This window comes from Balaenoptera acutorostrata, chromosome 4 (assembly GCF_949987535.1).
Source record: "Balaenoptera acutorostrata chromosome 4, mBalAcu1.1, whole genome shotgun sequence".
In the NCBI taxonomy this organism is placed as follows: Eukaryota; Metazoa; Chordata; class Mammalia; order Artiodactyla; family Balaenopteridae; genus Balaenoptera; species Balaenoptera acutorostrata.
Window position 1 is genome coordinate 30,864,216 of NC_080067.1, and position 27,853 is coordinate 30,892,068.

Sequence of the window (27,853 nt, forward strand, 5' to 3'; positions counted from 1 at the left end):
ACATAAGAGCCCTTGTTAAAGGTATTTATTTGGACATCATGATTTTGTTTTATTGATTACATTGCTTGTAAATATGTCATTTATATGACCTTAAGAATAAAAAATAATAAATAATTACTTAAGAAATTTGGTATATGTTTTCATTTTTTCCCCAATTCTAAAGAGAATATTTTTGGGGAAAAGCCATTTCTACTCGTGACTTTTGAATAGGTATCGGTGAAATTGATTAGCAGTGGGGAATTTCCCAAGAGTTAATAGCCAGAGCACAACATCTTCTTGTATTCTCTTTCAAATAATGAAGTCACCATTCTCACAGCCAAGTGGGTTCAGAAACTTGGATGTTACCGTAGTGACTTTCCCCACTCCTTCATCTGTCCGCCCAGTCAGGAACTGCATCCTGTCATCCTGTTACCCCTGTAAAGTCTCTCTATAATTTTTTAATCTAAAGTATTACAGTAGAATCCTAAGCTACTGATGTCTCCAGTAGCTTCCATCTTCTAATCCAGCCTTATTTTTAAGGCACAGGTCACCCCTTGCTGGTTTATATTTCCTTAAAAGCATTGCTGCTACAAGATGGTCTCTACCTAATAAAGGTACAAACACTATTTAAACTTTATTCGAATTGTTCTAAATATTTTCCCAATCTAGCTTCCTTTACATAATTTTCTTTATTCTTCTGTGCATCCAATGTTGCATTCACATTTGGACTATATGTTTCCTAAACAGATCATCTATTTTAAAACTGCCTGATTTTGTTTACTCTCTTCTTTCAGCTTACAATTCCCTTCCACCCTTTCTCAACCTTTCAAAACTCTAGTTATTCTCCACTGAATTATTTCAAGTGCCACATGGACAGGGACACCCCCAACACGTACACACACAGTTAATATCAATCTTTATTTTTACTCTTCTCATAGTTGAGAATTGTGGTATCGTGGAAAGGGAAATACATTTTGAGATAGATACTTTTCAGTTTTAACCCTTGGATTTTCTACTTATTAGCTATAAATATAGCTGAGTGCTTATATGATTGATGATAAATAAAACTGAACCACTTAATTATGAAGACCTGAGTAAATGTAATGAAAGATTAGTATCCTTAATTTATAAAGAATAATAACAAATATAAAATAAAAACTTTAGCAAACCCAAAAGAAAAATGAAGAGGTCATACACAAAAGAAAAACTTCCCATAAGAAAAATTAATTTTAGCAGTGAAAGAAACATTTGAATCAATGATACAGCATATTTTATCTACTACATCAACTGCTGGGACTATAGTATTTAAAGCTGAGGTTGGCAAGGCTGAGAGGAGCGAGCAGTCTCACACACTGCTAGCAGGTTACGTAAATTGGTACAACCTCTTTGGAAATTTATCTGGGAAGATGGATAGAGTCTTATAAAGGAATATTTTCTTTGTTGCAGTAGTTGCACTTCAAAATTCAGTCTTTGGAATCTCCATAAGTGTTGTCAGATATTTACACAAAAATTGTTCATTGTAGTTCTCAATTAAATCAAACTTTAACAATGGTTATCTCCTGGTGTTAGAATTATAGATAAATTTGAAATCTTCAAACTTTTAATGCATTTTTCTATAATTGATTAGATTTTATATTCAAAAAATAAATATTTTTTTAAAAATAATTTTAAATATTTTTTTATTTAAATAATTAGATTAGATTTTTTTATTTAAATAATTGAAAGATGATTGAGGGATTTCTGTATCCCTTATTTTTACTTAAAGGAACAATAAAATAATACAATGAGGCAAGTATAGAAAAAAAGAGGAAGAGAGGCCAAACCCATAATCAGCACAATGAAGTCCATTTAACATGGGAAATAGGGAAAATAATTACTAATTCAACATAAAATTTTTACTTTAAAAGACTTTCCCCAAAAGTACATATATTGTTACTTTGTATGAAAGTTAAGGTTATACTTTGTATGTACAATGAATTTGTATATGGTACACATGATATAAGGTTTTTCTTTGTTAGGTCTGAATATGTCTAAAATATTCCAATAATGTTTAGTTGGCCATTAAATTATATTTCTAGTATTTCCATTTTCTTTAGACACGGGCTTTTTGCAGTCACATATGCTGTATCAGAGCATGATTTAAATAAAAATAGCACAATACTGAATAGTATATTCCATTTCTAGCTGGTTATAAGTCCCAGGGAATATCTTATGCTAACATTATTGTTGTTTTAGTAAATGAATCTGGATATAAAATTTCCTTTCCCGTGATGTAATTTCAATGGACATTTTAATAGAATTAATGCCCTTCACATTAGCAAATCAGGCTGCTTAAATAGTTGCTAAATACTGAATATAGGTCTTCCTGAATAACAGGATTTGTAAAGACATACAGCTCTATAAATGCACCCTGTATTTTATCAAAATTGCTTGCTCTCTCCTTTTCTACAAAATATATTTAGTTATCATCATGCTTCTCAATGGAGTCGAAACAATACATAGAGCCCCAAAATAGTGTTGATTTCCATGATGACAGGAAAGATTGAGTGAAAATGTTAGGAATATTCATAAAACATTTAATACCTCACATTTATGGAAGCAGAAGTCCATTTACTATAATGGCCATCTGTAAAAGTAGGTTCCGTTCAGAATACATGTTTGGCTAGGTCTACAATTAGTGGTTTTGGTAATGATTAATTTATATGTGGTTATTTTTTAAATGTTTTTTCAGAAGACACTGGAATCAAAGCTCACATATTAATTAGTTTCAAGAAAGCTCTGGAATGGTCCAGTCAATGCAGTGCATCTCTGACGATTAAAATATTCAGGTGCCACCATGTGTTACATGTTTCAGCAGAGCAGTAAAGCAGAGACATAAACAATTAAAAAAGAAAAAGAAAAAAAAAAAAAAAAAACAAAGCAGGGTAGGATGAGGAAAGGAGCCATTCTCAGCCCTTTCAAAGAGTAGGATCTTTTATTTCGGGTTCCAAAGGATATATCCTCACTGTGATCCAGATAAAATCATCCCCTTTTGAAGAGTCTGCAGGGAATGAAATTATCTGCTCAATATTGTTGGCCTCCTTTCCATTGTCTAGGTTTCAGAGTGAGGAATAGCACATATTTCTGTAGAGACGATACAGTAAAACACTAGTAAGATAAATTAGGAATACTCAATTTCAACAATGTCTGGAATGTAGTAGAAATTAATAAAATACATATTAACGGATAAAGAAAATTGTTACTACAAACTTTTCTTATCCAGTAAAATAAAATTTGTCTTTGATTCTTAAATACTGGCAAGCCAGTTCAAACTCAGGCTATTCTTCTCTTTTCTTATTATATCATAAAGCTTCTAAAGAAATCTATACCTTTGATCTAATAATATAACCATACTCATGGTTTTAAGTGACAACTATTGTTAAATTTTCTCTAGAAGCTTCATTAATTTATTGTATCATTTAAATAGACATTTCCAGAAATTCAGTACAGAGATAGTTGCAAACTGGTTTCTGAAGTACTGACAGATAAATTATCTCAATTTTAATATTTTAATATTTTAATCTCCGTAATCTATCCACACATATGGACTGAAATGGACATTTTATACCAGACATTTAAACAAATAAATGAGGCCTGTGCACTGGATTAGTAAACAAGGAAGAAGGATGCCCCACTACCTGTCCCTCCTATGTTCCTACCCCTAAACCCAGTGCAGGATAATCTGTGGTGATGGTGGTATGCACCTGTGTGCATTGACTGGGAATGCAAATTTAGACGATTCATTGACCACAATGGTAAGATTTCTTTCTGGAACCAGTGGAAGGAATAGAGTTGTGTGTTGTGGGTTATTATTACTTATTCATTCAGAAATATTTACCTAATGCTTACCATGAGTCAGGCTTCATTCAAGGAGGAAGTATATACCAGTTGAAATGTTTTCTCTCTATAACAGGAAATCAGTCCTTTTAGGGGAGCTGCAGCCTCCCCTTTTCATCTATTATCCATCAGAAATGGGCTTTTCTCATATTCTTTTCCTTCCAGGCTGTTTTGTCACCAACAAAGGCTTAATTTGATCTAAAATTCTTTCAAAGGAGAGGGTGACTTTGACATTCTTGCCCCATCTTATTTGGGAGAACAGGTTTTCTGATATTTGGGAATAAAATCATCCCTTAGGAAAAAAGATGATCAGGAAAAAATTATCTCTGAATCATTTAGTTTCATGAAGCATGTTAAATCTAAACGTCCTCAATATTTAAATTTGAACATGTTCATTTTATCAGTTCTACAGCATACAGAAAGTAGTTACAGAAATGCTAATCCATACATTTGTAAGAATAAACTTAACAACTAAAATTCACTATTTGTTTACCATTCAATTTTTCTTCAGACTGAGGTGATTTATTCAACACTGTGTTCAAATTTTACTTCTGTCAGTTCATCATTGGGAAAATAAATAAATACTCTGAGGTGAGCAGGAACCAATTTCTTCTGTTGGAGAAAGGAGTGACAAACATGGAAAGTGTGAGGGCTGGAAAATACACTAATGCTTAGTCAAAATTGGAGATTACTCTAGTGCCACAGACAGGTCATTTAATTCATCCAACCATCCATCCATTTATTAGTTTATTTATGTTTCTTTTTTGTTCTTAATGTTTTCAAGTCAGAGGCTTGTTAACTTTCCGATTCCTTAGAAATGACTTAGGATTAAATCCATTTATTTATCTAATATTTAACAAAAGTTTAATGATTACAGTATACTATGTGGCAGGCTCTGCTCTAGGTGCTGGGATACAGCAAGGAACAAAATGAGCAAAGAGCCCTGCCTTCATTTATCTTATATTTTAGTGCTGGAAAGAGTCAATAAAAATACTTTTATTAAATTCATATCGTGATAAATTCTAAGGAGAATAAAAATAGGACTGATGATGTGATGTGTCAAGAGGTGAAGAAATTTCAGGTGGGGTGACTACTAAAAGCTTTACTGAGACGGTAACTTTTTTTAAATTAATTTTTATTGGAGTGTAGTTAATTTACAATGTTGTGTTAGTTTCTGTTGTACATCAAAGTGAATCAGTTATACATATACACACATCCACTCTTTTTTAGATTCTTTTCCCATATAGGAGTATTGAGTAGCATTCCCTGTGCTTTACAGTAGGTTCTTATCTATTTTATATATAGTAGTTTATATATGTCAATCCCTATCTCCCATTTTATCCCTCCTCCCCCTTTCCTCCTTGGTAATCATAAGTTTGTTTTCTACATCTGTGACTTTATTTCTGTTTTGTAAAGAAGTTCATTTGTACCATTTTTTAGATTCCACATATAAACGATATCATATAATGTCATTTGCAGCACATGGATGCACCTAGCGATTGTCATACTGAGTGAAGTAAGTCAGACAGAGAAGGTAACTTTTGAGAAAGACCTTAAGGAACTAATGATCATCTCTAATAAAGCATACACTTAAGTGCTGTAACACTGAATTTTCTCACCAATTCCTGCAAGAATCCAGAAAGATAGGACTAACTCCCTCTCACAGAAGAGGAAACTGAGGCTTAAAGAGACTTGAGTATCCTCTTGTAAGACCTATAGCTAGGTTGCAAATATTCCATACTCCATAGCCCCTACTCTATCCCTCTTCGCAAGAAGCATTTTCTTTCTCTCTGTACTGTGCATTAAAGCGCTTGCCAAGCAAGGTAATAGACACAGCTATATTTCCAGTAGCTAGTACTGTCTTCTTAACTGCCTCCTTGGATGAAGTTTTAACAGCTTCTAAGCTTTCCAAGCCCACACAGCTGCGTTATAATCATTGTTCTATCTCTAGAGGAAGTCTTGGAGCTGACATCCTTAAAGCTGCTGATATACTGCCTGTTTGGAAACAGTTTGATTGGATTATCTCAATGCATTTTCAGGCAGAGCATTTGTCCTTCAATTCTTATTCACGTATGGTGAACACTTTCAGAGATTCAACAGCTTTCCAGATATTGCCGTAGAGACTTCATTATTCTTCCTTAGAAGACAACTGTGACACACAGAGTTTCAAATATTTTTATGGATGTAGGCAAGCCTACAACATATACCCTAGGAACTTAAAAATTCTCCAAGCTTGTTAAGCATAATTTTCCCCCAGTAATAACCTTAACTTACACTATGATTTAAATTTGTCATTAATTCCACGTTTTCTCACCACATTATTTTAAAATAGTAATGGGCTATAAACCAACATAAATGATGCATCTTAGAAGTGATATAATGTTTATTCTGGGCACTCCGATAAGTTGTAAACTTGCCTTTATTTTTTTCTTATACATTTTTTCCTTCACAGTTTTTTTAATATGATTTTGTTACTTAAAGGCTCTCATTAACTGTCTTAACATAAGAACTATTTATGGCACAGGGAAATTTCATTTTTGGAATGCTCTATAGTGTCCTCCCTTCCACCAGATCCTAACAGTATGGATATGTGTCTCCTTCCTGCTTCTCTCCAGACATGTGAAATCTAGTTTACAAAATAGTTCTTATCCTCTCAACAGCTAGAAATATCATATGTAAACATCATAAACTATTCTTTTTTTTTTTTTTTTTTTTAAGGATTTTCTTATTTTATTTATTTATTTATTTATTTATTTATTTTTGGCTGTGTTGGGTCTTCGGTTCGTGCGAGGGCTTTCTCCAGTTGCGGCAAGCGGGGGCCACTCTTCATCGCGGTGCGCGGGCCTTTCTCTATCGCGGCCCCTCCCGTCGCGGGGCACAGGCTCCAGACGCGCAGGCTCAGCAATTGTGGCTCACGGGCCCAGCTGCTCCGCGGCATGTGGGATCCTCCCAGACCAGGGCTCGAACCCGTGTCCCCTGCATTAGCAGGCAGATTCTCAACCACTGCGCCACCAGGGAAGCCCTATTCTTTTTTTTTTAAATTAATTTATTTATTTATATTTGGCTGTGCTGGGTCTTCGTTTCTGTGCGAGGGCTTTCTCTAGTTGCGGCGAGCGGGGGCCACTCTTCATCGCAGTGCGCGGGCCTCTCACTATCGTGGCCTCTCTTGTTGCGGAGCACAGGCTCCAGACGCGCAGGCTCAGTAGTTGTGGCTCACGGGCCCGGTTGCTCCGCGGCATGTGGGATCTTCCCAGACCAGGGCTCGAACCCGTGTCCCCTGCATTAGCAGGCAGATTCTCAACCACTGCGCCACCAGGGAAAACCCATAAACTATTCTTATACTCTTCTCTTCAGAACTGATGAGCAAAATACCCAGTTTCTATGCTCTTTTAGCATTAACATACTAGTAAAAGCACGAATTGATTTCCATTAAATGACAGGCTATAATTTAAAAATAAATATATTAAATGAATATTAATTTGTTATTACAACCACAGTTATCAGTAGGCTACATTTCTGGGGTTTCCTCTTAAAAAGAACAAAAAAAAATTTTATTAGCAAAACTTTAAGTCTAATTTTCATGGATAGTATGATAGCACCTTGATTTCTTTAGTTGTAGCATCAATGCATTTTCTTTATTTTTCTTCCTTAATATATTCATGGATTGTTTTTTCCTTTAACATTCACATTGCTTTAACCACTACTACTTTGCTAGATTTCTTCTCATCACCCTCTCTCAAAAGAAGCCTGTATCTAAATCTGTCTGCACATTCTCAACATGAATGTTTTTATGACAGATTATTCTAATGGTTATATTCATAATTCTGAGGGTTATCATTTCAAAACTTGAAATGAAAATGAATGTGCCTGCTGGTATTCTTTTTGGTGACCCTCATTTCAAAGAAAGACTATGAAAAATCTTCCATGTCTTTTCATCTTCCAAACATGTCATAAAATATGCTTATCAAAGAAAATTAGAAACTGACAGGTCCTGATTGTTCAAAGTTCTTATTAGTCATAGTCATTAGTCATTAATGTTGCTACACAGGATTTAGAGTCAGATAAGTTTTCTGTGATTTGAAAATGAACTACTTAGACCATGCTGAGGTGTTAAGTGTGCTGAAGTGTGAACTTCTATGAGTGTTTGCATTTTGATAGGAGTTTTCTGAAAATCCAACATCTAACCCAAACTAGTTATTAACTGTCAAATGTGGCAAACTGATAGGAGTACTATTGTGTGATGAAATGTTAATGTTTCTTTCTTTTTTTGTCTAAATCCAATTACTCTTTGGGCAGTTCAAATCCCTGTTGCGTTTCGGTTTTCCCATTGAGCAGAATAAGTGAACAACAATCTAGTTCTAGATCATCTAGTGCAAGCACCTTCATTCGGCACATAAAATATTCCATAAATTGCACCTTCCCCAGAATTATCAGAAAACAATCTGGATCATATTAATGAACTACACTTACCAAACCAAAATGACAACTCACCAAACCAAAATGAGTAATTCCGAACTCTAATGCATGGTGTGTTTTGTTTACCTACACTATCTCCGTCATTCTCCCATAGTATTCCAAGATCATTCCATACTGAACTATCAGTCCTCATATTTCTGAATCATACTCTAATGATTGATCTCCTAAGATATTTTCTGGGAGTCTGATATAATGACCAAATTCTCCTTGTTCACCTGGCTGGTGCTTATTCACACTTCAGAACTCAGCATTAAAGGGTATCACCTTAAAAAGTTTTTCTGACTTCACAAGTTATAGTCTTCCATGCCATGGTTATCTATATGTACTATATACTCTGTTTTTAACACAACACTTTTAAAGGAATAGAATGTTTGTTTTTCCTGCAAAATGAAAAACTTTGATAAAGTTTTAAAAATGCATCATTCTTCTTTATATACCTAGAAAGGAGCTTAGACCTTGACCTGAGTGCTCAGTGAGAGAAAGAGAAATATATTTGATTTCTGATTTAATGTTCTTTTTTTTTTTTTTTTTTTTTGATTTAATGTTCTTTACACCATGTCTTGTATGTGTCCGCATATCCCCAGCAAGCTGTCACAAGCCTCATTCTAACCTTTGAACTTTTAACTTTCTGAATTCAGTGCCCTGTTGTCTGTTGCTTATGCTAAGAAGTCTGAGATGATTTTCTGTAATTCTCTTCCATAAGGGGTGTTAGAGAATGCTAGTCAAGCAAGAGGAAGCAGTTATTATGTATGTTCACAATAATAAATAACTCCCATTTGAGTCATGAGTTTTATTGATAGCAGTTATCTAATTTTCCCTGTCATTTTTTTCAGATGAGGAACAGATAGTTTTTAGTGTCATGAAAATAAGAAATGATGGAATTTAGTATTAAAATTTGTAATGGGTTTCATACAAAAGCCTCAATAGTGTACATTTGTGGAGTGAGTTTCTTTGTTTGTTGCAAACTTCACAAAGCAAGTCAGCCCCTGCACCCACATGATACCTCTGGCAGAGTGGTAGAGATGTAATTAATTTCCTTTAAGATGTTTTGGACTTGACTATAAACATAAAGCTACTAAAGTATTGCATATGCTTACCTGTGGGAAGAAATATTAAATGTTTTTCCCTTGCATGTGCAAATTTGCAAAATCACCTTCATTACATGATTCAGCAACATGGACTTTAATAAGTATACTTAGCCTCAGTGCTTGTGGAGTTTTTACAGAGGCATAATCTGTTTGACAGATGCTATGTACAAAGACTGTGGTTTACATTCCCTTAAATGGTTTTTCCTTCTAATAAGTAGTTAATTTTTGGCAAAGTATCTCCCCGTATAATCTAGACCATTTATATATTTGAAAGTTTCTTTAATCAGTTTCATTATTGGCAAATCATTTCACCATATATTTCAGATTGTATATTTGAGAGACGCTTCAAATTTTGGTTCACTTTATTTGTAAAGTCTTTAAACTGGGTTATAACGGGAAGACTACAAGTACAAAGAACCATATAAAACATAACTTTCTACATATCAATATTTGAACAAAACCATTCAAAAAGATGCATACTTTACCTATAGAGCTATACTTTCCATAGAATCAGATAATTACTGCTGATCTTATCTGAATCCAACCTAATGCAGGCTACAGATACCTCATTTGTTAAATATCTAGTCTTTTCCAGCCCATGAGAAAGCTTATTCCAGGGTTGATGTGCTGTGTGTAGAGTTAAATCACCTGCATGCATCATGCCAGGCTTAATTCAACCCTGTCCCTCACCTCTCCACACCACAGTTTATCCATCTGTAAAATTAGAACCATTGTACTCTCAAATTGTATTTGCTCTTTTAAAAAATATATACTTAATGCATTGTAAATGAGACAAGATAAAACATCTCTTTTAAATATGAGGTCAAGTAACTATAGAATCATTTGGCATGTCACTAGAATATCACACATGTTATAACTGATTTAGTACAGGTAACGTGGTGTCAAAATGCCCTGTTTGAGTCCTGCAGATCTTGGCTCCTAGTATAAAAAAAAGAAGTTAACTGAAAGTTGTAGGAGAAAATGTAATATTTCTTTACTCCTTTAATCTAAAATAGAATAAACCTTAGAAAATAAAAAGAAATTCCAAAATACCTTTGATTTCAAACTTACAGAATTCACATTAAAAATGTAATTAATCATTATGCTGCAATGTGTGTGTAGTATTACTCTGTAATGCAGACTAACAAAAATGGATTTATATATGTTTACTGGTAATTTAAATAATAAATGATAATTTTGAATTATAAAATCATTTTATCTTCTACTTTAGAGATATGCTGATTTTCTGAAATTTTCTTAGAAAAAATCTTGTCTAAATCAGATTTTTTTATTTCATTTTAATATTTTTTAAGAGAGTGATGTTGATGAGTTGATACTGATAATGACAGTGAGGAAGATTATTAAGAATGGATGTTTATTGGAAATATATTAGATTTCAGGCAATGTCCAAAATGCTCACATGTTACCTCGCTTAATGCAAACAATAACTCCGTAAGACAGACGCTAATACTAACCCAATTTTAAAATCATGATACTCAAGTACTGAAGTTAAGCTTTTTGCCAAAGGTCAGCTTATAGGTTATTGTGGAGTTAGAATCTGTACCCTAGCTGCTGACTTTGGGGAGTTTCACCAAGGTCTCTATTTTTTTAATTCAACAGTTATTATATAAATATTCACACAAAAAGATTCCCAACATCGTTAGTTATCAGGGAAATACAAATCAAAACCACAATGAGATATGACTTCACACCCACTACAATGGCTATAATAAAATAAACAAACAATAACAAATCATTTGTAAAGATGTTGCAAAGTCAGAGTCCTGATACATTGCTGATGATAATGGATAATGATAGTTTCTTTGGAAAACTGGCAGTTCCACAAAATGTTAATAGTTACCATATTACTGAGTTATCCTTCCCATAGATATATACTCAAGAGAAATGAAAAGATGCATCCACGCAAAAACTGACACTCAAATATTCAGAGCAGCATTCTTCTTAATAGCCAAAAAGTAGAAACAACTTAACAACCATCAATCAATGAAGGGATAAATAAAATGTGGTCTAGCCCTTCAATGGAATATGTATTACTCAATAATAAAAAGAGATGAAATATTGATACATGCTATAACATAGATGAAATTTTAAAACATTATGCTAACTGAAAATAGCCAGTCACAAAAGGCCACATTTTGTGTATATGATTCCATTGCATATGAAATATCCAGAATATACACATTTATAGTGACAGAAAGTAGGTGAGTGGTTGTTTAGAGCTTCAGGGAGGGAGGAATTGAGAGTGATTATTAATGGGTACAGTGTTCCTTTTGGGAGAGGATGTAAATGGTCTAAAATTAGGTTATGGCGATGGTTACACAACCCTGTGAATATACTTAAAAAGCACTGAGTCGTACAGTTTGAATGGGTGGATCTTATAATATGTAAATTATATCTCAATGAAAATTTTAAAGAGAATTAAGTTGTGAAACACAGAACTTGAAAAGAGGAAGTGGATAGGAAAAAAACAATATATTGTAAAAATTCCTAATTTTGTGTAATTTTGTGTAATTTTTTTCTTTTTCAAATTTAAGAAAATATAACACTAAACACAAATGTAAAAATTGAAATTTCATCTCTGAATACTTATTTCTTTGGAAGGAAGGTTAATATCAAGATAATTACCAAACATGAATAGTTGTGAGCTTTTTCTCCCTATTTGCTAAGTAGTAATGATCAATAAGTTTATTCTTTTGGGTGAAAATACTCCTTCCCCAAGGATTCAGTCTTTTTAATTTTATAATGAAAATTTGTCCAACATTAATACAGAAGTAAATCACAGAATACTTTAACTTGATATTTATGTCTCATTGCATATAACCCTATAGTTACTACATGGCACTTGTGTAAGTAAAAATTAATACGTACTATTTTAAGATACCAATATTTTAGCTAAAGATTTATTGAATGACAGTCACTGTAAAAATCAGCCCCAAAATTTCATGTAAGACAAATTGAATTCATTTTTATATCAGCCTGTAAATTTAAGTGGTTGAAACACCTTAATATTATAAAATTAAAAAGTAAAATCAGCAATGTAAGCAAATATGATATCCACAGTAAATATTTCCAAAAAGAAAATTATGCATTAAAATTTAAAAATAAACTTTTTGATAACCAGTCTCTTCTTAGCCTTCCTCTTAAAAAAGTCTGACGTTTTGAATTTTCACAAATATTTTTGTGATCAAAAATGATTCAATTTATCATATAAGATCAAAACTCTTGCAGACAAATATTTTGGAATCCTGAACTATTTATTTTTCAATTTAAAATATAAATTAAGGTAAACTAAAATAAGTTAACTTGAAATGTCAAAATGTATCCACTTCTACCAAGTTTACCTAGAGTTAACTTGAGTTGCTGCTAAGGACAAAGACAATGAATGTAATAATGATTTTTGTTGCTCTTTTCCCACACCCTTTTAATTGCATAATAATGTACATATTAATGGAATCTTTTAAATTGCAGTGTAAATACATAAATAATATAATTTTTAGTTTCTAAGTTAATTCCTTTGTCTTTAGTTATTATTTTCAGTTAATTCTGAAGTGGTTCATATTCTTTCTCTCTTTCTCCATTAAAGCTCTAAAACATGGTTTCTCTCAGGAGGAACTCACTGCCAGGTATAACGTGTATTTAGAATGATGCTAATACAAATGTCAGCATTATTCCAGGTATATTTAAGCCTTCAAATCAATTCTAAACCATTGGTTTTTATTTTTTTTTAAAGGAAATTACAGCATTTGAAAAATCTCATCCATTTTACAATCACTTATCTCATCACTTTTTTTTTGTCCCTTCTATTATCACCCCTCTGTAGTCTTGATTATACCTATTATACTTCCCTTCTAGGGGAAAGACAGCAAACTACTGAAAAGAGTACTTCCATTAAAAAACAGAGAAGCATTACATTAAAAACACAGTTATGAGAGAGAACAGCTGCATTTTCATTATTATTCTAATTTATTCTCCCTTTATTCGCTCCAAGCCTAAGTGTCAAGCATGGACTGTTGTTTCCATATGTATTTTACAGCGTGTTCATCATCTTGCTAACTTAGTCCTAGTTCAGAATTAAGTCAACCAGAAGAAAAAATCTGCCCTGAAGGATTGGTGTAATATAAATGGCACAATTTGCTCTCATCTATGTATTTCTTAGGTTTTCATAATAGTAGGGTATATCAGCAGTTTTTGAAATCGACATTATTAAGTAACTATTATAAAGGAAATATTAAGTAGAGATGGTTTGGTGATTCTATACAGGCATACCTGTTTTATTGTACTTGGCTTTATTGCACTTCACAGATACTGCATTTTTTACAAACTGAAGGTTTGTGGCCACGCTGTGTTGTCAGATGATAGCATTTTTTAGTAATTAAGTATTTTTTAATTAAATTATGTACTTTTTTAGACATAATGCTGCACACTTAATAGACTACCGTATAGTGTAAACATAACTTTTATATGCACCAGGACACAAAAAAAATTGTGTGACTCTATTATATTTTCTTTTTTGCGATGGTCTGGAACTGAGCCCATAATATCTCCCACATATTCCTGTAATCCTAGTGAAAAAGAAGAGAAGTTTATAATGACTTTATGAAGGAAAAACATATTGAAAATAACTCTAGGAAATATGTTGAATTGAAAATAATTCTAGACAGTATGTTGAATTCAATGCATAATCTAAATCAGATAAATAAATATTTATCAGGAATTAATAGATGGCATTATGTGTTCTTAGAATTATGATGTATTTAATATAGTAAGGACTTCTATGACTTTGAGATCTAAGAAGAATTCAAAATAGTAAAAATAATAAAATGGCAATGTTATTTATAATATAAGTGATTAGCATCTTTAATCCTTAAAAAATGAAGCAATAATTTATCTGTCTGAAGCACTTTACCTATTATGATATTATTTACATGTTCATCTCATTTCTTTCTTTTAAAAAAAAATAATTATAGGAAAGGAGAAAGGGACTATTCAGAATTTGAAATCTATCATCTTCAGTTGTGTTCACAATACCCAGTGAACTGAAATAAGCAATTAACAGAAATAGAAAAGGCTTTTTATTTTTCTTAATTTAAAACTATATCCAAGGGGGAGAGGGGGTGGGAGAGGGATGCATTGAGAGTTTGGGATTAGTAGATGTAAACTATTATCTATCTATCTATATATATATCTATATATCTATATATAGATATATATATAACTGAATCACTTTGCTGTACACCACAAAGAGTAACACAGCATTGTAAATCAACTATGCTCCAATAAAATAAATTTTAAAAAATTAAAAAATTTTAAAAATCTATTTTAGACCCCCCCAAAACTACATCTATTTAATTCACATCTTCCACCAATCTCAAAGTGGTCAACTCTTCTATACTTCTTATATAAACTCTCCTTGATATCCTGTAGCTTCAATTTAATTTTCTGCTGTGAAACCCATTTCTGTTCTGTCAGGTCTAAAATTAGGAGGGCATGACTTACAGGAAATAATTCAGTGTTCAGATTTCTTCCTGGTGCCATATCAAAGTTCTCCCACAGGGGCTTCCCTGGTGGCGCAGTGGTTGAGAATCTGCCTGCCAATGCAGGGGACGTGGGTTCGAGCCCTGGTCTGGGAAGATCCCACATGCCGCGGAGCAACTGGGCCCGTGAGCCACAACTACTGAGCCTGCGCGTCTGGAGCCTGTGCTCGGCAACCAGAGGCCGCGATAGTGAGAGGCCTGCGCACCGCAATGAAGAGTGGCCCCCGCACCGCTATGAAGAGTGGCCCCCGCTTGCCACAACTAGAGAAAGCCCTCGCACAGAAACGAAGACCCAACACAGCCATACATACATACATACATACATAAAAAAAAAAAAAAAAAAAAAAGTTCTCCCACAAACCTGCCATGATATTTACCACAGCTGTTTGTGATAGTCATTACTGAATTTCACTAAATATTTGTTCTCCTCTCTCAGTGCATTGCTACACCTCTTGATTCTCTTGTGACTGAGTTGGACCTTGAATAGGTGCATTAATTGCTGATATGCTTTGTATGGTCCTCTTTTTCTGTTTTCTTGCAACTAGCACAGTTAGAGATGGTGTCTGCTCTCAGCCTTGGTCTTAGAGTGAAGACAAGTGTAGCAGAGAACTTACCCAATCAACGATGGATGTAGAATGGGTGAAACATAAATCTTCTTTCTTTTCCCTTTTTTGGTTATGAACTAATAAAATTTGAGGTTTTTTGCAATTTCAGCAAACCTATATTACAGAAACTAATAAACAACTATTAGGGTCATATTTTGGATTATTGTTTCAAGAGTTTTCCAGCTAAACTTGCTCAAAATCACACTGGGAAAAATTAATTAAATTTACTAGTTTTGAACTAGCAGCAAGAATGAAATCACAAACTTTTACAAACTCAGTAGGAACTATAAAAGTTATTCTAGCCAAATTATTCATTTAAAGCCTTAATGGCCTTTAAACATAAACATAAACATTATCCAGACTAATCTTAATTCACTCACAGATCAGAAATCTTATTTTCACTGATGCCACTTCTTCCAATGTAGACAGCTTTCATTGGTATAAAATGAATTTCCTTAAATAAATCCAAATCTTCTTTCTAGAAACTTCTATTCTCTTTTTCTGGTTATATTTCTTTTACCTATAAAGAACAAGTGCAACCCTACTTGGTTATATAAAAATCTCCAGATGTCAGGTATTTGAAGAGAACCAAATAACTTTAAATGCCTTTTTTGTAACTCTGTGCTGAATCCATTCCATTTTCTCTACCCATTTTCAAATGCATGCTAAGTGGAATACAGCAACAAAGTCCTATTTCTTCTTGAATTCTTGAAAGCATTTTTTCACTAATATAGCTTAATTTGCATATATTATTTTGGTAACTACTTAAAAAATAAGCCATCTTAAATTGCTAACTTTAACTGTGCTTGTCTTCTAATATCCCTAATTCTTTTATTTAAAAAAAAGTTATCCAATTTAAGCCATACCTCCCTGACTCCTTATCCTTAGGAAATTTGTATTTGATTCTAAGGTACATATCCAAATTAAATATTATATTTTTAGATTTGATCTGCAATTCCATATTCTTATTGAAGTTTTGGACCATGATTCTGTCAGAGATTCTGTAAGCAATATGTTACCACTCCAAGCATTACCTGTTTTTCAAATTTGTTAAGCATGCATTCTGAACTTACATTAATGTCTGATAAAAATGTAGAACAGAACAGATCAGGACCTTTGACAAATGCCTTCCAGGGTGATCCCAGTTGATCTATGAAGATTCATTAATCCTGAACATTATTATTAATCCACATAAATATTCTGGTCTTCACCATATTTTGTGGCATTTGGTTCCCTAAATCCCAAAAGGAATTTTGTCACAAAAGATTTCAAAGGAATAGAAATAGATTTAGTGAATTTGCCTGGGTAGATTGAGGATTAAAAAAACAAGTGTCCTGCATAGGGGCTTGTTTAAGGTGGTCAGAACAGCACTGGCGGTATCCGGGACATAGGAGATGTTAAGAATCATTTCTTGCTTGTGTATACAAATTAACTGGTGAAAAGTCAGAGAAAAGTGAGATGCATAAAAGGAGATAAAGGTAGCAAAAGAATGTGTGGAAAGCACCCAAAACCAGCGACAGGGAGTCAGCAAAATTACTTCGCAAATAAGAGGTGCCAGTTCATATTGTTTAATGAATGGATGGATGAATGAAACAAATGTTCTTTGATTCTTTTATAAACACTAGAAAGTTTTCTTCGGTGGAAATTTGTAGTCATCCAGGTAAGGTATAACGCAGCTCTTTAGATATACAGGTCTCAGTACCACCTGAAAATTTTATACCTGAAAATTAAGGTAAAATATTATCAGCTTTGTATTGTGTCCCTATTGGAAAATGAACATTTTTGTAACATTCTTTATTGGCTTGTACCTGACTATTTTAAGATTATTTTGTTCTATCTGTCTGAAGAAATTGTTTTACTTAAAAATGTTTTGAAGTATTCTACTAATAATATTTACTGAAAGATTAATGTAAATCTGGATCAGATTTCTGAAGAAGTACCAACTCATCCAATCCAAAATAGTCAAAAAAATATAATAAAAATCCTCCATAATTCTATTGCAAAATTAACACATTTGAATTCCACACTCTACTCCCCCATAACAATATAGATTTTACTTTCTTTCATTCCACAGTGACTTTATGACCTTGTCCTTTACAAATGTTTTATTTTTTTATCACAACATTTGTAACAAAATGAAATTGTTATACCAGGAAAAAAAGCTATCAACATAAATCCTGAGGGACTTGTACCCACGGATGTATTTTGAAATAAGGATAAAAAAATAATGCAAAATCATAAGCTATTCAAGCCAGTTAAAGTCACTGTTTATTTTTAAGGAAGCTTACATTTAAAATATATTAGTTTTCTTTCCTTGTCACTTTGTCATTGACTAAGTATAATATCAGGATGGACACAATGGAGGTAAATGGAAATTTCAAGGGAAAAATTGCCTTTCTTGAAGAGTATGCTTCCCTCATAAATGGTGATATCAATTTATGAAAATAAAAATGTTCATTATTTCCTTGGAAAGTTCTTATTATGGTGAAAATTGCTGAAGTCATAATGTTTGCCATAAAAGCCTTTTCATCTGAGATGCTAAATGGAATATTGAAGAAAAAGCCTTGTGGAAAAATACTAGAGGAGTCATTTAACATTTACCATCTGCACATTCTTTGTGATCCAAGGCCATGCAATTTTCTGCAGAAAGAAGAAAGGGAAACTTAATACATCTTATATACCTAACAGAACTGCTCTCTAAATGAACCTAAGATATATAGCTGAGTGTATTTAAATTTTAAAATTGACTGAGACTCGTAGCTGAAAATTCATTCTGTTCTTGATTTACCAATTTTTCACCTTATGCCTTGCAGCAAATTGTAAATATTTAATTTTAAATTCAACTCAGCTTATTGGTGGAGGATGGGGATGGGAGGGAAGGGCATTAAAAGTGAGAGAGACAATGGCATTTTATGGCCAGTAGATTTAATATAAGTAGGACTCTCAACATTATAGGGGAAAAAAAGGTGCTATCAACAATACTCATTTAAGAAAGACTTTTCATATTAATAAGGAAGTGAATGATAAGTGAAGTGTAAAATCTAATAGGTGAAACAGGAAAAATGACTTGCTTTTGTTTAAATACGTTCTAAAATTGGTTTTCTCCCTGTATGAACCTTCACGTATATTCAAAGTAAGTTCCCTGACTGTACATGAAAGACACGCAGGTTAGTACAACTCTTTACTCCTCTGTTGCATCCTCTTCTGAGTCATTATCCCTGACACTGGAAGACATGTTACTTAGCCAGTTCCACAAACCAGAGACCATCTTAGCGGAAGGTGAAACCTGATGCAATCATTTATTTCTATCAATATTTGACAATGGATCTAATGCAAATGAGAATTTCTACTTATTAGAATTCCTATGTCTTCCAAAGCCAATGATTCCATACTGAACAAAGCAAATTAAAAGCCTTTGTTCCAAAAAAAAAAAAAAAAAAAAAGAGAGAGAGAGAGAAAGGAAGGAAAGAAAGCAGAAAAAAAGAAAGAGCAACCACTGTTTAAAATTAGTGAGACTCAACATCAACAGTAAAACTTATAGAGAGAACTATTGAAGTGATTGAGAGAAGTTTCAGCTTTTAAGATATCAACCTTTAAACTGTAAATTTTGTCTTCTTGGAAAAGAATACCTGCCTTCAAATCATTTTCTCTGTATAGGGAATACGTAATTAGATCCACTTTACTTTTTCCCATATGTAAAGAACCTATCTTTCTGATTGACCCTGGAACACACTTAGAATTTTGAGAAAATAATCTTTTTCAAGTCCAGAAGATTTATGGGCTTCTGCTGACACAAAGCATCCCACTGGGAAATGGAGTGAACTATAGGAATGGAGGTGACTAGGAATAAATAGAAGAGAAAAGTTGAAACTAAATCATGGTACTTGAAGGCATGTGCCTTTAGGAGTCAAACCTTATGAGAAGAGCATGTATTAATGCCAGATAGGTTTCCACGGTGGCAGCTGTAAAAAGCAGCGAATTAGCTGCCAAATATTTCATTGTTTCTCAAGCAATTTTATTTCTAGTATGTCAGAAACTAATTTTGTGGAGAGAATCATCTGTTTTCAATGATTTTGACCAGTAAAACAAGCAATAAACCTGTGAAACTGAGGCATCATTTCACCTATCCAGAAACCTCTTATGTACTTATTAGAGTCAGGATGTTTGTGTGATTTTAATTCTCAGTTAAAGGACCTAAAACTTACCCTCTGAAATCTCCTGAGATAGAAGGGGTAGACTTTTCCTTCTAATAGAAGTCCCTTCCCTTTAAAGGATCAGCTACTGACAGAGTCCAGGGCAACTGCAATGCTGATGGGTCATTTATAAAGTTAACCATCAGAACATAAAGTCCAATATCTTTCCCATGGATAGCATAATTGTAATTACCCTTCTCCCATGGGATCTATGGTTTACTTTGTTGTCTAGTGTATGTGAGGTGTAGGCACCATCTCTATTTCTGTACCTGCACCTCACTGTAATAGAGGCAGAGAGAGAGCTAGATAGGGTTGGGATTATTAATCACAAAGTTTCTGAAGCGCTACAGTGGAGTTGCCAGCATGGCCATGACCTCTTTTTCATAATGCTCTAACTAATCATGTAATGACGTTGTATATGAAACACACTGAGTATGCCAAGTGTATGTCAGCAGAGGCAGGACAGGAACACTGGGCCATTTTCAAAAAGACTAATGCCTGAGTGAGAGTTTACACTGTGTCTGATGCTGAGAGTCATGAGTGTAGCAGGTTGGGAGAAGAGTTGAACTTTGCTCAGGCTCTAAGTTGAGAGGAGGAACCAATTGAGTGCCTTACAAAAATGACAGTTTGAGTTTACTTTGAGGATGTTAACAAGGGATATACCTATTAACTCAGAAACAATAGTTCAAATCTGGTCTTCTCTGTCTGGCTCAATAGAGGTCATAAGATAGAGGCTTGAAACATGCAGATTAGAAAGAATGAAACTAACTGTTAGGAATGCTGTAAAACTGTCTAGATTCCCATGAAAGAATAAGGGTATATCTAGTTCAAAGTGTGCTGCTTCAAACACTGACATTGCACAAATGGTTATTCCAGCAATACTTGGAAGGTTAATATTTGAAAAGATATTAGCCATAAGGAATGTTGAGAGCTTAAATGTGTAATTATTTCAGTGATCCACATCTTGCTAATACCCCAGATAGGTTTTGCATAAGGCGACTGCTGTTGCAGTATTAAGTTTCCCATTCCAAATCTTGCTCTAGCTATTTCAAGTACTTAAGGATAGATGAGAAATAAATGTACATGAAAATGGTCCCTTACGAGAATCCCTTAATGGAGAAAATCTGACTTTTTATGATAAAAGTATCTAAAAATACATCAAATATATATTAATTAAAAATTATTTTATATGACTAACCTCTAGTAGTAGAGTTTAACAAGAGTTATTTCTATTATTATAAAAATAATACAGTCATTATAAAAATAGAAAGTAAAAATTATAAAGGAGTGGAAAATAAAAAATAATTCTGCCACCAGAGGAAACCACTATGTATACATTAGCATATTTTATTATAGTAGTTTCCTTGTGTGTTTTATAGTTTTAAAGAGAAACACTGTGATGGTTACATAATGGGATATACAACAAATGGAATGAGATCTATATGTGGCAATATGGATAATTCTCAGGAACATGTTCTTGATATTAAAAAACAAAACAAGTTGCAAAACATTACATATTATAGTATGATATCATTATGATACCATTTATATAGATTTTTTAAAACCTATAAGAATAATATATAACATATTTACATATGCATGTTCATGGTATACATACATATATAGTGTGTGCATATAAAATAATATAATACAATATAAATTACTAGATCTTTTATAATTTCTTTATAAAATGATTTTACACAGATTGATTGTTTATCTTTTTTACTATATATCTTTTAAAAGACTACTGACCATTCATTTGCATTTTTTAAAATTAGTTTATTTATTTAATTTATTTTTGGCTGTGTTGGGTCTTCGTTTCTAAGCGAGGTCTTTCTCTAGTTGGAGTAAGTGGGGGCCACTCTTCATCGCGGTGCATGGGCCTCTTACTATTGCTGCCTCTCGTTGTGGAGCACAGGCTCCAGACGCGCAGGCTCAGCAGTTGTGGCTCACAGGCCCAGTCGCTCCGCAGCATGTGGGATCTTCCCAGACCAGGGCTCGAACCCGTGTCCCCTGCATTGGCAGGCAGATTCTCAACCACTGCGCCACCAGGGAAGCCCCCTACATTTTGGTTTTTGGTATCTAGCACTTGCATATCTCTGAACTTTCTTGCCAACTAGGAATAGCATATGTTGGGGAAACTGAGGTGAAAGCAGAGTTCTATTGAGGAGTCCTAAAGTAAATTCACAGAGTTAATATGATTTTCAAAATCATATTAACTTTTTAATATGATTTTCAAAATCATATTAACTTTTTAATATGATTTTCAAAATCATATTAAAAAATCAGTATGATTTTCACTCTCCTTTGCCTATTACTACCAAACCACTGTTAAATCCCAACATCTCAGTTTTAGTTTAACTATTAAAAAAATAACAATAATATATATATTTACTTGTTGACTGTACCACAGAGAAGAAGATAGAAATAAAAGATGAGATGGTTTGAGGTGTAAGGCTGTATTCTCAAATGAAATTAGATGCTTGTTAGGGAATGTTCTTTTTCTTATCCTTTTAATTCCCTTTGTTTGAATATTATTTCTTTTTTGTGCTTCCTTTTTATTAATTTTCTTCTCTCAGCTTTCATTTTCCTCCTTTTACCGTTTACTATCTTTTTAGATGTCCAAGAGTTTGGAGGAACAAAAGAAGTTAAGAATGATCTGGGGCAGTGGGAAGAAAAACTGAAGTATACCCTTTTAACTTGAAGCTTGAAAATAGCTGTAAATGTTAAATAAAGTATTAAATAATAACAAGAAAAGAAAAGAATAAACCTAAGACCAATAACTTTGTTAGAAATAAATCACAGATATGATAAATGGGACTGAAAAATTCAAGTAAATTGTGAGAAAATTATACCTTTTGTGTGTGTGAGTAACTACTAGGAACACTGTGTATACTCACTGGTTCTTTCAAAAAGAAATGAAAGCCATTTGAAGGGTATAGGGACTTATCTTCTAATACAAAGAAGTACTCAGGTCTTTCCATGTAAAATGATGACATTTCACCCATTTTCTCTGCTCTTTTATTTTTTTCAAAGCACCTGGAAGAAAAAAATTACACTTAAAGAAAAAAAGGCTTTGTGTAGACTTGTCAGGTGCAATTTTATTGAAGGAGGCAGCTATGCACATTGCTATTAAAAAGAGTTTGTCAAATGTCAGGAAAATGGTTGAATCCTGAAACAAAGGGCAAGTTTTTTTTTGTTTGTTTTTTGGGTTTTTTTGCTTGTTTGTTTGGTTGTTTTTTACATGAATCATCCTGATTAGTATAATATTCAAGCAAAATATAAAAATGCTAAATTTCTTAATTTAGTTGAAAAACTGAAATATTTCCAGCCAGGTTACCTACCTGTTTGTTCTCTATCAAAAATTAGTCCTCAAATTTAGTAGTGAATCAAAATTAGACAAGCAGTTCATAAGCACTTTTTGTGTGCCTATAATACTCTGACTGTTGGGTTCCATGACACACACCAGAGTTCTTTGGAAGGGAAACTAAAAGCAAAATATGAATGCCTTTCCAAATGTATCTACACTGTATGTGCTCTCTAATGAACTATATTTAATGTTAGCAAGTCACAAAATTTTAGAACTCGTTGTATACTGTCAACTGAAAAAATGCACAATCTAAAATTTTTGAGTTAAGTTTTATTTGGGGACCTTACTAAGGACTATAGCCTGGGAGAGAGCCTCTCAGATAGCTCAGAGGAACTGCTCTAAAGGCCAAAGATGTAAAGGAGTAGTCAGGATATGTGGGAGTTTTCACTGAAAAAGCAAAAACAAAAACATGTAGTCAAACATCAAAAGATTACTGCTAATCACAAAAACCAGACATCTTAAGTTAATGATTTTAGTGCTTTTCTATATATGGGAAGATGCAAGAGTCTGGGCTCATTGAAATTATTCCTTAGATATGCACCTTAACTATTCTGGGCCAGTATCTACAGCATAGAATGTTTCCTGTTTTTCTTCAAACTGAATTCCCCTCAGGGGGCACCATGGCAGGGGCTGGGCAGTGGGAAGATGGGCAGACAGCTGCAGTGGCTGATAACTTGATGGCAGGCAACATTCCCTTTCCACAGTACTTAGCAACAAGTCTAAGACATCTGGAACAATACTTGTGGGAAGAGAACTCTTCAATTTCCATCATAACTAAACTAGCACATTGTTTTGTTATTTCAATTTTTCCTAAAGCAAACATCTGAGAAAAATTAATTTTACTAAAAGGCAAGGCATTTAAACACAGGGAGTATCAAAGAGTTGATTTTCTTATTACATTTCCAATCCAACTCAGCAAGTTTACCCTAGGTTTCTATTAAAGACGTATGGTTTTAAGAATATACTTCTTTATATCTGAACAATAATAAACATTGTTTAATAATCAAACATTTTTGTGCACAAACCTCCTGCTTCCTAGAGGCTTAGACTACTATGTCTTATATAAAAACTATGTTTTTTTTTCCCAGATACATAACTAGACTATACTTCCCATTGGATATATCATATGTCTGTGCTATAACTAAATAAACAATATTAGAAGTGATGGGAGGCATGGCCCACATAAATCCTCCATGGGTAATCTTCCATACTCTATGTTTCTGCTAGTTGATTAGAGAGGACCCAGAAGCACCCAAATGGATGAACTTGAAGTTCTGAATGACCACACAGAATGTTCTTCAACCAGAAACACTTACATTGGACTGTAGTGTGAACTAGAAATAAATATATGTTGTATTTAGCTACTGAGAATTCAGATTTTATCTATTATATTAACTAGTGTTACTTACCTTACATCCTCACATGCCTTTTTGATCACAGGGCAACATCATTTATCTCAAACATTCTCATCAAAATTTGGGCAGTGTCTTTTTTTTTTTCTCTAAATTCTGTTTATTCTACAGTTTTGGTATAATATCTTTATTTCTATCCAAGATCTCTACAGCACCATATTTTTTCAAGTCATCTTCATACATGTTATTTTTTAGATTATCAAGCAACTTCTAGTTTAGCTCTAGTTAGGCCCTTTTATCTCTGCTCCAATATTCCCACCCATCCACTCTTTACTCTGAAGTCAGAGTAATCTTCCTATTATAAAAAACATCTCAAATAACTCCCTTGCTTAAATATATCAAAGGTTCTTAGTTTCCTTGAACATAAATGCCATATGCCTAAGCATGTAATATAAAGCCTTTTGCTATCTGGATCCTGATTACTTTTCCCATCTCAATTTTTGCCTTCTTAAAACCTAGTTCCTAAACAGAATATATTACCCACTCTTTAGCTTGCATATGTCCAGGGTATCCTTAGGATGCAGTCAAGATATTTCCTTGAGTTTTCAGACTCCTCATAAATTTAGGCTAAATAGCCTTTGGGAGAATCCCATCGAATGGGGTGCTTACCACTGTCTTAGCCTCGTAGCTTGCTTTAATCTCCCATTAATCCATAAACTTCAGGGACTACATTTTCCATTATTATATCTCTAATACTTAGCATAATACTTGGGATAAAACTGATATACAGTGATTTTTTAAAGAATAAATTTAATTAAGATAGAATGTACTAAAGTATACAAGCATAATTGATTGAACAACTAAATATAACTCAAAATGTAGTGAATTAGACACTAGAATCTGCTCATAGTAGTAATATGATGAGAAGAATCCTAAGCAAACTTGGGTTCCAATCTTGACTCTAGTACTTTTCAGGAATGTTACAGTATTCTAAGCCACAGTTTCTTAGCAAAGCAGAGCTGATAATGCCAAACTTATTCCCTGTTCCAGGAATAAGTATTAAATATGTAGATGTGTGTGATAGATGATTAATTGAAGGTAAATATCAGCACTGCTTATGTGTACTCAATAACTAAAACTTAAGAGATTTGAATATAGGCAAATAAATGAAATATAGAAATGTACCTACACACACACACACACACACACACACACACACACATATATATAAGCCCTGGAATAGAAGGCAGGGTTCTCATACTCTGCTATCAGGTATGCAAAAAATTAGACGTGTAACAATAAATATGACCCTTAAATTTCTGAGATCCCAATTTTACTATTATTGATAATATTGAATAATTTATATGTTAAATATGTATTGAGCATACTATGTATCAGAAACTGTATTATGTTTTGGGGGGTAAAGTGGTGCATAAGATAGATAAGCTCCTGACATTTAAAGGTCTTGGACCCTCATGGGAGATACAGATAAGTAAACATAACATTGAAGTAAATGTACCATATGACAAAAGTGCCATGGAGAGCAAGCACATGGAAAGGGTCTCTTAACCTATACTTGAGAAATTATCTTCAAGAAGTGACATATAAGGTGAGGCATTGAAACTCAGTAGCCATGGTCCTGAATGACATTAGTTGGAGATTGGGAAGACCATTCCAGTTATAAGGGGCATCATGAGGAAACATCCAGAGAAAGCAGAGACATGGCATAATAAAGAGACTGAAACTAGGTAAATCTGACTGGGGAGCAGCAGTCAGGCTAGGCTAGTGTGGAGACATGGCTGCAGAAGTAGGCAGGAGCCAGGTGACAAAGATTTCGGAGCCATTTTATGAGTCGTATAGAAATAATGTTTTAACAGAAGGTGACGTGTTCAGCTGTGTGTTTCTGAAAAATTATTCTGCAAAGAAAGTGTTCGATTCAGGTAAACTTGAGGAGCAAGACCTATTAGGAAACACTTTTCAATAGTTAAGGAGGGATATAGTGGTGGCCTCGGTTTAGGTAATGGTTTTGGGAACAGAGAGATACTGTTAAAGTATAATTCTCAAAATGTTATAACTTTCATCCTAATAAAGAATAAACACAGGACAGAGTTTTTATTCATTTAATTGTTGGAGAAGCATTAATATGATAAAGCCAGTGAAAAAAATTTTTTGAAGAACTGGCTATCTGTAGGCACTCTTTTTGAAAAGAAGGATGTGAAAATCAGATTGTCAGGTGAGATGCAAAGCTGGTTAATGTCTGATAGGGTGATAAAACCAAATATTTTGCCATCATTTTATTCCAGACAGGTTTCTTCAAGTTACACAGTTTCATACTGTCTGGGATCCAAATGCAGACACAGTCTCCTAGATAGTTAAATGCCTTGATTAAGCCCAATAGAAAAATGCCTCTATATGACTTTGAAAGTTCATGCCATTCTTTTGTCCATTTCTGAGTTTTGGATACATTTTAAAAAATACACACACATTTCAGATACTCTTTAAGAATAGTGTGGGTATTGGTAATTAATTAGATATTAGGGTCATGGAGATGGAGTGATTAAAAATGATGTCCAAGCTTCAATGTTGCACAACTAATAACTAATTGGTTGGATGAAAAGTCATTCACTTACACAGAGAACACAGAAAATGGAATACGGTTTTGGGGAAGGAGAGTTTATTGTTTTGGGAGAAAAAAGGCCTAAGAATGCATAAGTAAAGAAAAAATTCACTCTAGTGCCCAAACAGAAGCCAGTTTGCAGTCAATAGATAAGGAAACAAACTGAAGATGTGGAAGCTGTGGGTGCAGAGAAATCGTTCAGGGCCTTTGATTGTGACATGCAAGGGACGAGAGAGATACAGCAGTGGTTTGAAGAAGATACACATTTAATTTAAAAAAAGGAAAAAGTAGGACTGTATGACTTCTTTGTTCTTACCTTTTTTTTTAAATTTAAGAAACTAAAGAAGTTGTTCTTTATGCTAGGGTTGCTTTCTAAATGTCTCTTTTTGTAACTCGCCAACAATTATTTCACTGAAATCCTAGTAATGGTTCATTTCTTGTTTTATATCTTCATACCCATCCCTTCCCTCACACAATGTAATTTATGTGATTTGCCAGATATAGAACCCTGCAAATGAAAATCAAACCAATGAAAAATCACAAATTGTGAGATGAGCCATCTGATGGCAGCATTTTACAAGAATGACTTGTAACATCCTACTACAAACAGCCTAAAAGTGTCCTCATTCCTATTCTTCTAATGGCCTGGTTGTTCAAGTTTCTCCATAACTTTGTGACTTATCTCATATTTTATTTATTGAAATTTACTTATTGTTTAATGTGTTTCTGGTTGTTTAATTTA